Source organism: Octopus sinensis, linkage group LG1 (genome assembly GCF_006345805.1).
Source record: "Octopus sinensis linkage group LG1, ASM634580v1, whole genome shotgun sequence".
Lineage (NCBI taxonomy): Eukaryota > Metazoa > Mollusca > Cephalopoda > Octopoda > Octopodidae > Octopus > Octopus sinensis.
In genome coordinates, this window is record NC_042997.1 from 5,522,546 (window position 1) to 5,537,563 (window position 15,018).

At 34.6% G+C, this 15,018-nt stretch overlaps 1 protein-coding gene across 1 annotated transcript in view; it reads right to left on the reverse strand.

Annotated features, from left to right (window-relative positions):
* Positions 1-15,018, reverse strand: part of LOC115219520 — a 232,189-nt gene that overhangs the window by 185,460 nt on the left and 31,711 nt on the right. Inside the window, exon 2 of the mRNA XM_036508086.1 lies at positions 7,717-7,748. The gene's annotated coding sequence lies outside the window, so the exon portion shown is untranslated. The remainder of the gene's footprint in view (positions 1-7,716; positions 7,749-15,018) is intronic.

Genomic DNA, 15,018 nt, shown 5'->3' on the forward strand with positions numbered 1-15,018 from the left:
GAGAAGTTAAAGACAGTGGAATTTGTTTTTGGCTTAGAATAGCATTCTAAATTAAATAAGTTAGCATATTGCAAATGGCTTGTACAAAAATTACTATTTTCGGATGGATTTTTTCAACTGACTTTTAAATATCTTTAATCTAAGAACAACAGCGTTCACCTTGGTCTGAGAGAATGAAAATATAATATTATTAGGAAAATTCAATATTACTTTGAAAATTCAATATTGTTTGTAAAATTCAATATCTCTGGAAGTATTTCGGTTCACTAATGTCATGTTTACATAGCATGTTGACTATTCTAACCAAGCTCCTAAAATAACAGATGTTACTGATATACTAAAAACAAGAAACAATTCTGGATTTTCTTCTGTTGATTATGGTGCTCGGATTAGAGAGACACGTGATGACAGGTGTTACAACAGTAACTATCGCATCTTCTTTCTCTCCGATTACATCATTGAAAACTTTCTTGACTGTAAAGACAGTAGAGTTGTGATTTGAGGAGATATGGCTGTTACAATTCGCTTGTCATGCAATCCACTAGATTTAAACATCATTATAGTGTCGAAGACTATGTTCGGTTTTGTAAACATGATAGCTGAAAGAACGAAAAGAAGGTAACGAAATCTCTCTTAATTTTAGTTAACTTAGGAAGAGGATTTTGAGTGAATTGTTTTAAGTAACCAAGAATTTAGATAACATTGTAAAGCTGGGTTTTCCAGGAACATTTCCAACGTTCTTTGAGAGATGTATTAGAAACAGTCATTCTTGAGTGGCCAAGTGTTAGCCATGACTAAATAAAGAAAGAAAGAAAATTGAAAGTGGATCACAAGCATGAATTGTCACAATCTTACCGCAACTCTAGAGTAAAAGTCTTCACTCTACATCTACCAAAAATAATGATAGAATAATAATTATGGTAGTAGTAGTAGTAGTAGTAGTAGTAGTAGTAGTAGTAGTAGTAGTCGTCGTTGTAGTTGTAGTAGTAGTAGTAGTAGTAGTAGGGTAAAATTATATATTTTGAAAATTGTATTTGTTTATTCACTTACAACGTTTGCCTAATTGAAAGAAAGTTGTTACACATTAAAAAATAATTCTCTATTTGAATCGAGTCGGTCACTACGTGCAGATTCAGAAATAATACAACTAATCATGACAGCCGAAGTAAAATGTAGATGGAACTACTATAAAACATTTTTATTTCAAAATAATTTTAATGATTCAAAAAACAACAATAGGTACAAGGCTTGAAGTTTTCGGGGAAGGGGCTAACTAATATCTATATTCTTTTCTACTCTAGGCACAAGGCTCGAAATTTTGGAGGAGGGGGCCATTCGATTAGATCGACCCCAGTACGTGTTTCGTACTTAATTTATCGACCCCGAAATATGAAAGGCAAAGTCGACCTCGGCGGAATTTGACGTAGCAGCAGACGAAATACCTATTTCTTTACTACTCACAAGGGGCTAAACACAGAGAGGACAAAAAAGGACAGAGAAACGGGTTAGGTCGATTGTATCGACTCGATGACAGGCAAAGTCGACCTCGGTGGAATTTGAACTCAGAACATGAAGACAGATGGAACACCACTAAGCATTTCGTCCGGCGGGCTAACTCTTCTGCCAGCTCACCGCCTTAACTGGCATTGTATGTTAATCGGCAGTGAAATGGCGAATGGTGGCATTAGGAGTCGGCATACAGAGTCTTAAGAAATTCCGTTAAGCATTTTCTCCGACGTGCTAACCATTCTTGCGGCTCACTGCCTTAACTTACCAAGTGATATCGTAATGATATCAAGAATAAATTATTTAAGGCCTTTTAACATTTAAAATATGTTATGCAATTTCACCAACGTTAGAACTACGTCAATACCTCTTTTAATTGTCGGTGGGTGGTGTTCTCTTAGCCTGATTGTAAGAAGAGGGGAAGTCAAACTGGTTACCTGACGAAAATATTTTTCACGGAGTGAATTCCGCTAAATACACGTCCCAAAAACGGATGAAGGTATTCAACCTGGAAAGGATTACGTCTACAAGCCTAAAACTCAGTGTACTAAGAGCAAGAACAAATACAGCTGAGATTTCACTTTATGTGCTAACAATTCCGACAATCCACCGCTATAGATTTGTAATTATATTGATTTGTAAAATAAGGCAAACTCGAATTAGTAAAATAAGGAAAAGTCGTATTCAGTGAGATTTGAACTTCGAGCGCAAAGGAATTGGACAAATAAGACAAAGTATTTTGTCATACGCTCTAACAGTTCCTTCAAGTCGTCACTTGAACGGTGTCAAATTTTTATCTTTTTATTGTTTTATTTGATCCCTTGAATTAGTTTTGGCTAGGAGAAATTTTCAATAGCCAATGAAATGTGATTATTTATTTTATGTAGCACCGACACGATTTATAGGTAATGTTAATTTTTGCAGCAGTATACCAACACATATTTCGATTGTGGAGAGGTTAACCGATAGCCTTTTAATAACTAAGTTTCATGAAGTGGAAGAGGGTCCATTACTTTTTGCATCGTATCGAGAATTGCAGGGCAAACGAGAAGACTACACTTTAATACCGATCACAAACCTAGTGAAAATGTTTGCGCATGTTGCCTTAAAGTTATTCAAGAGACACGTTATAATGTTTAATCGAACGATGCATTAAGCCTATCAGGATCATGCACAATCTTTTATGTGCATCCGAATGCCTTCCAACTATCTAATTTCATCCACCCGAAATTTCCATACAATACACTTGATAGGGTTCGGTACAATATGAACGAACCAGCAAGAAACGGCAACTGAACAAAACAAAACAACATGATAACTTTCCCTACACGAATTGACCGCAGTTCAGGAAGTTAATGTATTATTATTATTATTATTATTATTATTATTATTATTATTCGCCAATTGTGTAATATAGTAATTCTTCTAAGTGGTTACCTTGTGAAACGCACTTAGTGCACTGCAGCGTTCAAAGCACTTTTTCGGCTTGCCGATCGGTAGCATATCGACTTTGGTATCCAGGATTTGTTATTTCATTGGAATATGAACATATATTTCAACATTGGCCTGTATTAAAAACAGAGGAACTGCATGACCGAATGATAGCTACTATATTTTTACGGTCCCTGAAACATATTGTCAGAGCTTTAAGTTTTCCAATGTTTTACAAGAGAGATCAAGTGCACTCAGCTATTACGAAAGTGTTTAGGAAAACTGATACTGAATAACCGTAGAATGTTAGTTTTTATTGATGAACCCAGTTCACTCTCCAGGATCGATGGCCATTTTACATAATGTTATTTTCTGCTTTATTGAATAACTGTGTTCTACACAAAAATCAATGTCAAGTAGAATCTTTGAAATCGCTAAAGATAATTACTGTATCGGTTTAATTGAATACACTATTATTCTAAGTTACAAAACGAAATCCTTGTAAATGCCTGGTGGCAATACATTCGACGGTTTACATCCCCCAAACTGGTGTCAGTTCAAAGCTCACTTGATTCAACTTTGCGTTTTATTCTTTCGTAATTTGCACACTAAAACATCAATTTGCCCTACGCACTTACTTTACATTAAAGAAGCAAATAAAAAAAAGTATTCACTAATTATTGCGCGCTTCGAAAAAGATATATATATATGTATATATATATATATGGCTGTTTGTTTAAATATAAACTAGAAAACATACTGACTATTTTGACATGTTAGAAATCGCTTTATAAGTTAGATACAAAGAAGTGTCGGTGAAAAGATAAAGGCCTTTCGTGTTCGAATCACGCTGAAGTCGTTTTGCTGTATATCAAAAGACGACGAAATGAAGTACCAGTAAAAATATGGGATCAATAAAATCGATCAGGGACATTTCTAATTTTTGGAGTGGGCATACTTTAAGAGTTTGGATTTTCAATTTACGCTTATGTAAAAAAAAAAATAGATGGAAATTCTAGATAATGACAATGTATTTGGCCCTTTATGTTAATTATGGTGCTCTTCACTCAAGTATTACAAAACAACGCCAAATAGCTTGAATATGCTTATCGATTCAATAGTATCCTTCATAAAGTTTCTATAAAAGATAGGGAACCCTTCGATAACAAGAGAGCAAATATAATACCAGAACATGTGTGTGTGTGTGTGTGTTTATATTTATTATTTTACCTATTCCAATCGTTTTACTGTGGCCTTGATGTAGCACTGACTTGAAGAATTTTAGTTGAATGAATCTTCCCCAATATATCTATCTATCCTCTATCTATCATTCAATACATACATATATATATATATATATATATATATATAGAGAGAGAGAGAGAGAGAGAGAGAGAGATACACACACACGTATATATATCTATATACACACACACATATATATATATATACATATATATATACACACACATATATATATATATATATATACATATATATACATACATATATAAATAAATATATATAAGTAGGGAGAGCGAGAGAATATAAGTACTGAGTGACCTAACTGATTTTTTCAGTCTCAGTAACAATAGAGTATTAACTAATTTAATTTTTTCACGCTTATAACCAGGTAATGTTAACTTTTTCGTATTCTATTTTCGGGACTATTGCACTTGATGTTTTAAATAATAATGAAAAAACAACGAATAGTTTCTACTATTACTGCTACTTCTACAAACCAAATTCAAACAATATCTAGTTCTCTACACGAATTTAACCGATATGTAAATTAAGCATATAAACACGCTTACAAAAATCGTTAAATAAGCATTATTTGTAGTGGTGACTCTTTGAGGAGCAAATTTCAGTTATGGTCTAATATGTCACTGTGTAATTGTTTATCGTAATACGTTTAACACTTTCTTATTGTGCACGTCTCAGAAATCATAAATATTTCTTAACCGAATCAAGTGATCCAGGAGTGGCTGCGTGGTAAGTAGCTTGCTAACCAACCACATGGTTCCGGGTTCAGTCCCACTGCGTGGCATCTTGGGCAAGTGTCTTCTGCTATAGCCCCGGGCCGACCAATGCCTTGTGAGTGGATTTGGTAGACGGAAACTGAAAGAAGCCTGTCGTATATATGTATATAAGTATAAGTGTGAGTGTATATGTTTGTGTGTCTGTGTTTGTCCCCCTAGCATTGCTTGACAACCGATGCTGGTGTGTTTACGTCCCTGTCACTTAGCGGTTCGGCAAAAGAGACCGATAGAAAAAGTACTGGGCTTACAAAGAATAAGTCCCGGGGTCGATTTGCTCAACTAAAGGCGGTGCTCCAGCATGGCAGCAGTCAAATGACTGAAACAAGTAAAAAAGTAAAAGATTAAGAGTATACAGGTCTCACTCAACATATTTGCAATCTGAAGGACAGCAATATATTGCATATCATTAAGTGGGACATCGTAGAGAGATTCAGGCCGTACACTAATAACAAAACAGTGCATGCTATGTATACCTGAAAGAGCGCATGCCTTTAGCAGATCGAAGAATTGCGCTGACCTTCTAAATTGAAGATCAGATAGTTTTACAAGATGTATGCGTCTCAGCAAATACCTTACTACTCCGCTAAACATAGCTTTTCGATTGCTTTTCTAAAGTGTAAACACTTAATATTAACTTGTTACATGGACATGCCTTTATATTCCTTTCCATAAAACGTGTCTTCTCATTGATTCCATGTAATTATTTCTTGTTTCATTCTGTCGCACTTCTTCATTGAGGAATCGGCTTGTCGATCGCTAGCATATCAACTTTGGTGTCCAGGATTTGTCATTTCATTGAAATATGAGTATATATTTCAACACTGGCGTGCATTAAAAACAGAAGAACTGCATGACCGAATGATAGCTACTATATTTTTACGGTACCTGAACCATATCGCCAAACCCATCCAATTACTGCATATATATATATAATATATATATATATATATATATATATATATATATATATATATATATATATATATATATATATATATATTATATATATATATTATATATATATATATATATATATATATATATATATTATATATATACATATCTACACACACACACACACACGCATATATATATATATATATATATATATATTATATATATATATATACATATCTACACACACACACACAACACACACACACACACATATATATATATATATATATATATATATACAGACAGACAGATAGACAGACATACAATATAGTATCTTTATTCGAAAAGAAAAGTGAAATGTCTCAATGTAAATACTATAAAACTTTCGGTAATGAATATAGCGTAATATATGAAACGTGCTACCAATTTATAATAACGATGTATTCTTACTGTTTTGCTTTTACACAGAAAATTATGCGTCAGCATTTGCTTCATAATTCATTTAACTTCCCATTAGTATTTTATAAATCTTTTTGAACCAGTAGATATATACGAAACGACAACATATTTTTTTTAAAAGATATCATACATGAATGAGATTCAATGTCTCTTGTAAAACAAACTTCTATATGTAATAGGAATACGAAGATAGATTTGTTATTATGACTGACGAAATATGATATTTTAATGTTTTCTTGTGTCAATCCCTGTCGTGCGATTGTAATTATAAGTGTGTTCGAGGTCTATTATGAAAACATATAAATAAATATGAACGAATAAAAATAGTTTTTCTGCTATGATGCACACATTCACTTATACTCTAACCCATATACAAAATGTCTTCGATAGTTAAAGAAGTAATTATGCAAGAATGCGTTTTGTATCTACTAAATCCGATTGTCTACTTTTCCGGTATGTGATGGAATGGCCTAGTGCCTCTGTTTGTTTGTCTGTCTGTCTGTCTCTTTCTCTCACTCTCTTTCTTACTCTTTCTTCTTTTCTCTCACTTTCTCCACCTCCACTGTCTCCTTTTCTCTGTCTGCCTCTCTGTCTCTCTGTCTCTGTCTGTCTGGCTGTCTCTCTCTCTCTCTCTTTCTCTCTCTCTCTCTCTCTCTATATATATATATATATATATACATACATTCACATACACACATGTCATCTAATAAGCATAATATGTGTTTTAAGGCGCCACTATTAGTTTCTTGCAATGAAAGCATCTCAAACAGTACTTATTAACATTTCTGTTGCCTTAGCGCAATCTTCAGACAATGCCCACGTGATGTTGCCTACACACGTTGACAGCTCATGGCTAGGTATAGTCATAAATATTGTCAAGTCATTAGGAGTAGTAAATTAGGCACAGAGTAACTGTCTATAAAAGCAGGATGGGTATGGGGAAGTCACCAAATCATGATGCTAATTACAAGTTAATATAATATATGATATAATGTGTGTGTGAATTCACGCGCTCACTGATTTTGTCCAATGAGTTTTCTAGGTGTATAATCCCACCAACAAAATTCAGAACATTTTTCGACTGCAGGATTGCTTCAAACCAATTGTCTTGCATCAGTTGTTTTATATGTTTACTTAAGGTTTCATGCCATACAAATTAATTGAAAACATTATTGCGATGAGAAATTTTTAAATATGAACAAACATGTTTAATACATATACGCATGCATTTATGCACTTATATACACTTTGGTGGATATATATGTATATACATACAGTTGTGTTTGTGATGTTTGTGCATTTATATATGTACAAGTTGGTTAACATTAATAGGAAGTTTGCATAAAACATAAATCAAATTATTAAATTATGTAATACTTACATTATTATCTTAAATGTTGAATGCTTGCATACCTGCAATTAAATAATGAAAATAACATTATCGCAAGCATAAATTACTTACTAAATATACATTGCATATGTAGAATAATATTTCAACAAATCATCTTATCTGTACAAACTAGCGCAGCACATCATTCCCGTGTGATATATACAGTACCCATTTTCCACTCCCTTCAAACACTGTGATACTGAATATATTCTAGCTGGTGTTTGGTACACGCTAAATGTATAGATCAAAACTGAATGGAAGCAATTCACACCTTCGAACTCGTATAGAAACGTCTAGCTATTTATCTATCAGTGTATGTGTGTGTGTGAGTGTGTGTGAGTGTGTGTGTTTGTGTGGGTGTGTGTGAGTGTGTGTGTGTGAGAAAGACATATTTTAACTAAGTTCAAGTTCATTTATTCCTAATCATGGCTTTGCGCTGATGCTATTTTGTTCTCGATCATGCTGTTCAGCAGCGCAACACATTCACTGATACTCACTATTATTTATCTAAAGCTATGGCTTTGAATTTGGCCATGGTTAAATGTCTTTGGTATTTCTTAATCACTGCTTAGTGCCGTCAGTGATTGGACTGCAGCTATACTTGGGTGCCACCAAAAAGGTTTCACTCTACCAAACCCCAACCAGTACTGATATTTTTTTCTGGTACATATTTTATCTTCTTTTATGATGAACCTCAAGGTAAGAGGAAGGTAAACAAACCAGCACCTAACGTCATGTGGTGGACACAAACAGAAAGAGATGCAATTATATACACATACCCGCAAATAATTTTTTACGTATATATATATATATATATATATATATATATATATATATATATATATATATACATATATATATATATATATATATATATATATATATATATATATGAATATACGACAAATTTCTAAACAGTTCTCATTCAACCAATTCATTTACAGTGGAACTTGTTGAACGTGAGCTATAGCAGAACACCAAGCCAGGTAGAGAGATTGAAACAGGAATAACATTTTTGCAAAGCGAACAATTTAACCTTTTTGGTGGCATCCAAGAGTAGCTGCAGTCAGGATTAGTATTATCTTAAACTTTCTATCGGTGTTGAAAATTATAAAGATAATATTCTGAGAAATTATAAAATTTCCCAAGATATTAAATGCATTTGTATTCAAGTATAATTTACTAGTGACATGTATTCTCCCAATCTAGCGAGTTTGCAAAGAATGCTGTTTTTCACTTTAATTTCTCTAACCCACATGGCGGAATATTAAATACCAATTAAATTCACATAGCTCTTAATCCCTGCAGAAACCGAAACCGTAATTGCTAATACATTAATTATATTCACGGTTTTATTTAACTTTTTTCCTTGTTTCCGAAAACAGCTAATAAAACGAACGATTATAAATCAAGACCAGCGAATAACATTATGGGAAGTCATTATAATTATTGTTATCATTTTTATTAGTTTAAATATTTTTTTTTCTTTTTGCCTCCTGTCACCGTTCAAGCGCTCTTTAGTTTGCTTTATACAGGTGCTTTCTATTCTATCCAAAGTACTCTGCATTACTATGTTTGGAGCACTTTATGATGCGGGTTTTTTCTCCATAGTAATTTTTACGAGGGTAGACTGAAAAGTTCATAAGCTGAACAGGAAGAAAGGATACTAGAACTGTGTCCCCTTTCTCAAACTTCCAGGCCTTGTACCTTTAGTAGAAAGAATTATTATTATTATAATTATATTATTATTATTATTATTATTATTATTATTATTATCATTACTATTATTATAATTATCATTATTATTATTATTTTATTATTATTATTATTATTATTATTATTATTATTATTATTATCATTATTTTTATTATTATTATCATCATCTAGTGAGCGATATTTCGACATCTTGTGTGTCTTCAACTGGTTCAAAAAAAAAATTGTCAATCTACTTCATTTTGGTTAATATATAAAAGATTCGGGTAACCCCTCCTGAAGATATAGAGTCAAAATTAAATATCAATGGCCCTCTTCTCTGAAGCAGGTGAGGAAGGGTGGTTCCACAGCATGGAATGGCACTTTGTCTCTATCAAAATGTCATGAACCCAACAATTGTCCTGGGTTAGGAAACGTCCAGATAGATGTGCTTCTAGTATTGTCAATTTTCTTGTGATGTGATCAGCCTGGTGTGCATTTTATCAGGATACAGAAGACGTGGCACCTACCGAGAAAAAGACCTTCCTCGTGCCAAGTTCATGGCGCAGAATATTCTCAACTGTCTTATGGGACATGATGATAGCATTGGCTATTTGATTTGTAGTCAATCGCTGGTCATCCATCACAATGTGGTGAACACGATCAATGTTTTCCTCAATTGTGATATTTGCATGACGTCTAGAACTTGGGTCAACTTCAAGACTCTCTCTTCTCCTCATAAATTCAGTTGCCCACTTTTGCACTGTTGATGAAGCTGGAACTCATCCGCTATTGTAGCAACCATGTCAGCATGAATGTTGTTGGAGCCTAAACCCTTTTTCTGCAGGTAATTGGTAACACCCCGATGCCAAATTTGGTCCATTTACAAGAGATGTCACAACTAGTCACAAACTACATTTGAAGTGTTCTTTGAACAGTCTCTTGTCACTTTTACCAGAAAAGAAAGAATTCAGAGAAGAATAAGAATTAAAATCAATGAATGCAAGATTTCACAGCCCTAGCGTCACTCCTTCATGTTCAGCCAATGAACTTTTCAGCCATCCCTTGTACATAAATGCCCAGGTAGTTAGGATATGTTTTGTCATCCGCTGCTTTTGTTTTCAAATGCACCAGTCATTAATGCTGATATTTATTTTAATTATCTCTATTCTGGTTTTCCCTGTTTCCAAATGTTTATAAATGGATAATTTAACATTTTTTTTGTGATGGTGGTGGGCGAGGGTGAAAATTATTGTCTCAATGCCAAAAGTATTCCAATCAGAAACACTTCCATTTTGATTACTATACCCCGACAATTTTCCTACACAGGCAGAATCGTTAGCGCGCAAGACAAAATAATTATCCGCATTTCGTCCATCTCTACGTTTGTTCTGAGTTCAAATTCCGCCAAGGTCAACTTTCATCCTGTCGTGGTTGATGAAATTAAGAACTAGTTGAGTAATAAGATCGATGCATTTACCTCTCACCCAAAATTTCAGGTTTTGTACCTGAGCTGGCGGAATCATTGGGATTACGGAGAAAACATTAATGCAATGTGGCTACCAGCTTTTGGACTAATAAACAAGCTGTGCTTTGTCACTGTATTTTTTCATGGAGAAAATGTCTTGCTGCTGTCAATGGTGTAAATATATCCCAGATCAATTCGCAGCACCCATCTTCCCGACTGTGAGATGCAACATTTCGTAGTAGCTATCTCCTCTTCGTCACATACACTGGGTAGGGGGGTTTGCGAACTGATGAAAGCGTGATTTTCTTACACTGTTTCAGTCATCGTACGATGGCTGATAACGCTACGCAGCGGATCACCGAGGTTAACTTACAAGAAGGACTCAATATTGTTGAAATCAACATCCAAGTCCAACTGATTTAAGCCAGCATGGAAATTTAGAAGTCGCAAAAACTATCACTTCTAGATGGAGCTAAATGAGTGAGAGAGAGAGAGTGAGTGAAAGAGAGAGTGAGTGACAGAAAGAGAGAAAAAATTACAAAATATCACTAAGAGAGGGAATGCGACACAGATGTAGAGGGAAGAAGGTATAGTACTGCTGGATTAAGAGGAACTAAACGAACAATGAAAATACGACCGAGGGAGAGAAAGAAAAAAAAAAGCGGCGATATTATCATTATAAGAGGGATTGCGAGGGAGAACATGATGTTTACAATATAGAAACCATTTCGAGAAATAATGCTGTTGTTACGAATAGAACATTGGTTAACTTACATGGAGATGAAAATGCTGCTGTTAACGACATCTAAGTCCAACTGCAGCATGGAAATTCAAAAGTGGCAAAAATTATCGCCTCTAGGCGGAACTAGAGTTCAAGTTGAATAACGATAGGCAAAATTTCATTAACAGAAAGGCGGCGAGCTGGCAGAAACGTTAGCACGCCGGGTGAAATGCTCAGCTTTATTTCGTCTGTCTTTACGTTCTGAGTTCAAATTCCACCGAGGTCGACTTTGCCTTTCATCCTTGCGAGGTCGATAAATTAAGTACCAGTTGCGTAGTAGAATCGATCTAACTGACTGCCCCCCCAAAAAAAAAATTCGGTCCTTGTACCAAGAGTAGAAAAGTATATCACTAACAGACATAGATGGGGAGATAGGAAGGTAGGAGAAAACAACAGAAATATCGTTAAAAGAGGGAAAGGAAGAGAAAGGAAAAGGAGATGGTTACAATGCTGCTATGGCGTTAAAAGGAAAAGCATACAATAAAAATACAACTGAGAGAGAGAGAGAGAGAGAGAGAGAGAGAGAGAGAGAGAGAGAGAGAGAGAGAGAGAGCAAGCAGCGACATCTTCACTAAGAAGAAGAGACGGAGCGGATGTAAGCTACAATATAGAAAGTATTTCGAAAAATGGCTGTTCTTCATTTACATTGAGGAGGCAATGCGGCTGTTGTCGACATCCAAGGCCAACTAACTTAAATCTACATGGAAATTCAAAAGTCGCAAAAACTATCACGTATAAATGGAGCTGGAATTTAAGTTAATCAAAGATGAGTAAAATATTGCTGAGAGAGAGAAAAAGAGAGAGAGAAAGAGAGGAGAGAGGGTCACATAGACAGAGATACAGAGGTAGGGAGACACAGGAAGAAATATTATTGCTTTACTTTTCAGATCGCTCGGTCTTGTTTGTACTGGTTGATACTTTGAGAACGGAGAGCAGCCTGTTGTCAGAGGTCTCACAGGCTCTCTTTCCGCACTTTATAAGCCTTTATAGCTGGTTGTTTATTACCGTGAATAACATTCAACATCCAAGTACCAATCTGAAAATCTTAGCTGTCCCTAGTAGAGCAAACTTCTGGAGCTTCATCAGCTCTCATGTCAATTCCGATTTCTCTGACTCCGACATTGTACTGGGAATTAGTTTTTATTACTAGTGTGCTCCTACAATTACTGGGATGACAGACACTCTCCACGTAGTATACATTCTTGCCTTTTCTAGTTCTTTGTCACTTATGCGTACATCTCCAGGTATTGCAATCTCTTTAATTTCGGTTTCTTTTGTTTTTATCTACCACGACAATAGCTGGTCTCCGACCCTCGTTTAGGGAGTCACATTTGAGTGTAAAATCCCACAGCATCTTATATACATTGTTACCAGTGACACCTTCTCGTTCATGTTTGTACCGTTTCCGTACTCTGTTCAGGCCGTACTTTCCACATAGCCTCCAGTGAACAAACTTAGCTGCGTTATCGTGCTTTCCTTTGTAGTGCCTTTGAACCAGCTTGGTACACTCACTCATATTTGTCAGATTGTTTCGTCTTTGCTGACACACATCCTATAAAGGGGCGATTCACTGCTTTTATCTATTTGGAGCTTGGTGTAATTAGTTCTCAGAGCTTGTTCTTGGGCACTGCATATCAGTGCTTCGGTGCATTCTTTTAGATCACTTTTTCTTAGGCATATCCAATTGTTGATCTTGTCTTCACTTTCAATTTCTTGAGGTATTGCCCATGCAGTGATTTCATATTTCAACTGTTTATTCTTTCGTCTTCACCTTGTTTCTTAAATGTTTGTGGGTTCATTACATTTTTGGTAGGTATTGTATTGTTAATTCTAACAACGGCAAGTAAGGATTGACCCTGCCGTTTGATGTACCAATCTAGAATGTTCTCGTTGACAACACAGATCTTGCATCCTAAGAGTTCCCGTTGTGCCAATTTAGGGCATTTGCTAACGATGTGCCATAGCTTTTTACCCATTCACCATACATCCTGTATTTGTCGCTGTCGGCACTGTTGTCGATCATGTACTTCACACAGTTAATCCTTAACACTTGTTGTTGTGCTGCTCATATAAGTACTTCTGTCTCTATCTTCAGGTCACTCCTTCACATCTATAAACACTGGTCTTCTGTATCTATTTTGGCGTTCGCAACCCTTGCAAACTGACCATGCATTTTTTTCCTTCTATGTTGTTTCTTCTTTGTGGTATTTTCTTCCTTAAGTTTTCTTTACACAGCTATCAGTTTTAATGATGCCGGACCTCTTCGCAAGTTTCACCAATGATTCCACAATATTTTTTTACATACAACTATAAGCTGTTTTCCTCTGCTTCGATACAATGCTGGTAACTGATCGAACCTCTCACTCTTTCTTCTGGAGATGTACAGCCTATCGGTGTCACCATTAGGGTGGAAGGCTCTTTGCACTGCTTGAAATTTGTTTCTCAATCATTGTTGAATAAGTTGGGTTCGATAAGTGTATTAGTCATTTACTGATAAATAATCCAAGTATATAGAAAGAAATGACTACAGAAAAAATAATAATAAACTATGAAATAAATATTTAAAGCATCTGTTAGATATAATTGCCTTTCCTAATTTGCTGAGCTGTACTAGATGGAATGATATGAAAGCAGGGAAAATTATCACAGGCTACAACGAAACGTAGGCGGAAGCTTGTACGTTTAATAATGAATTCGAATATTTGCTACGTGCTTATATTCTCCTCATTGATATTTATCCTATCAGTATGTTGCATGAAATATCTTTCTACGCAAATAATCAAGTTTTTGTGGTCGATGAAGTAATACAAAAATGAGCCTGTTTAAATTTGTAGAATATAATACGCAGAATATATATATACACATGTATATTTGTGTGTGTGTATTTGCGTGTGTATGTATATGAGTATATGTATATATATAAATATATATATATATATATATATTTATATATATCATCATATACCAATAGAATATCAGCAAGCAGTAAAAACATGAATAGAAAGCTTTTATAGTGAATGACTGTTAATAGACATTAAAACATCACCATCATTCTCAATAATTTTGTAATTAACACAGATTTTGATATTTATATAAAAACAATATGCTACTTATTTCATTGAATACATAGGAGTTTTGTCTACATTGCAATGCATAATGTATGTTAACATCAAAAATACATATAAATTTACATTTTAGATGTCTTAAAAATGATATAATGACGTGACGCTAAAATACTATAACTTTAGATGATACCAGAGTAATAACGATCTCTTATTTCCTGCAATGATATATATTTATTACGAAGGAATCACGATATGTCCAGTTTTAACAATAGCGAACGCTATGAAAA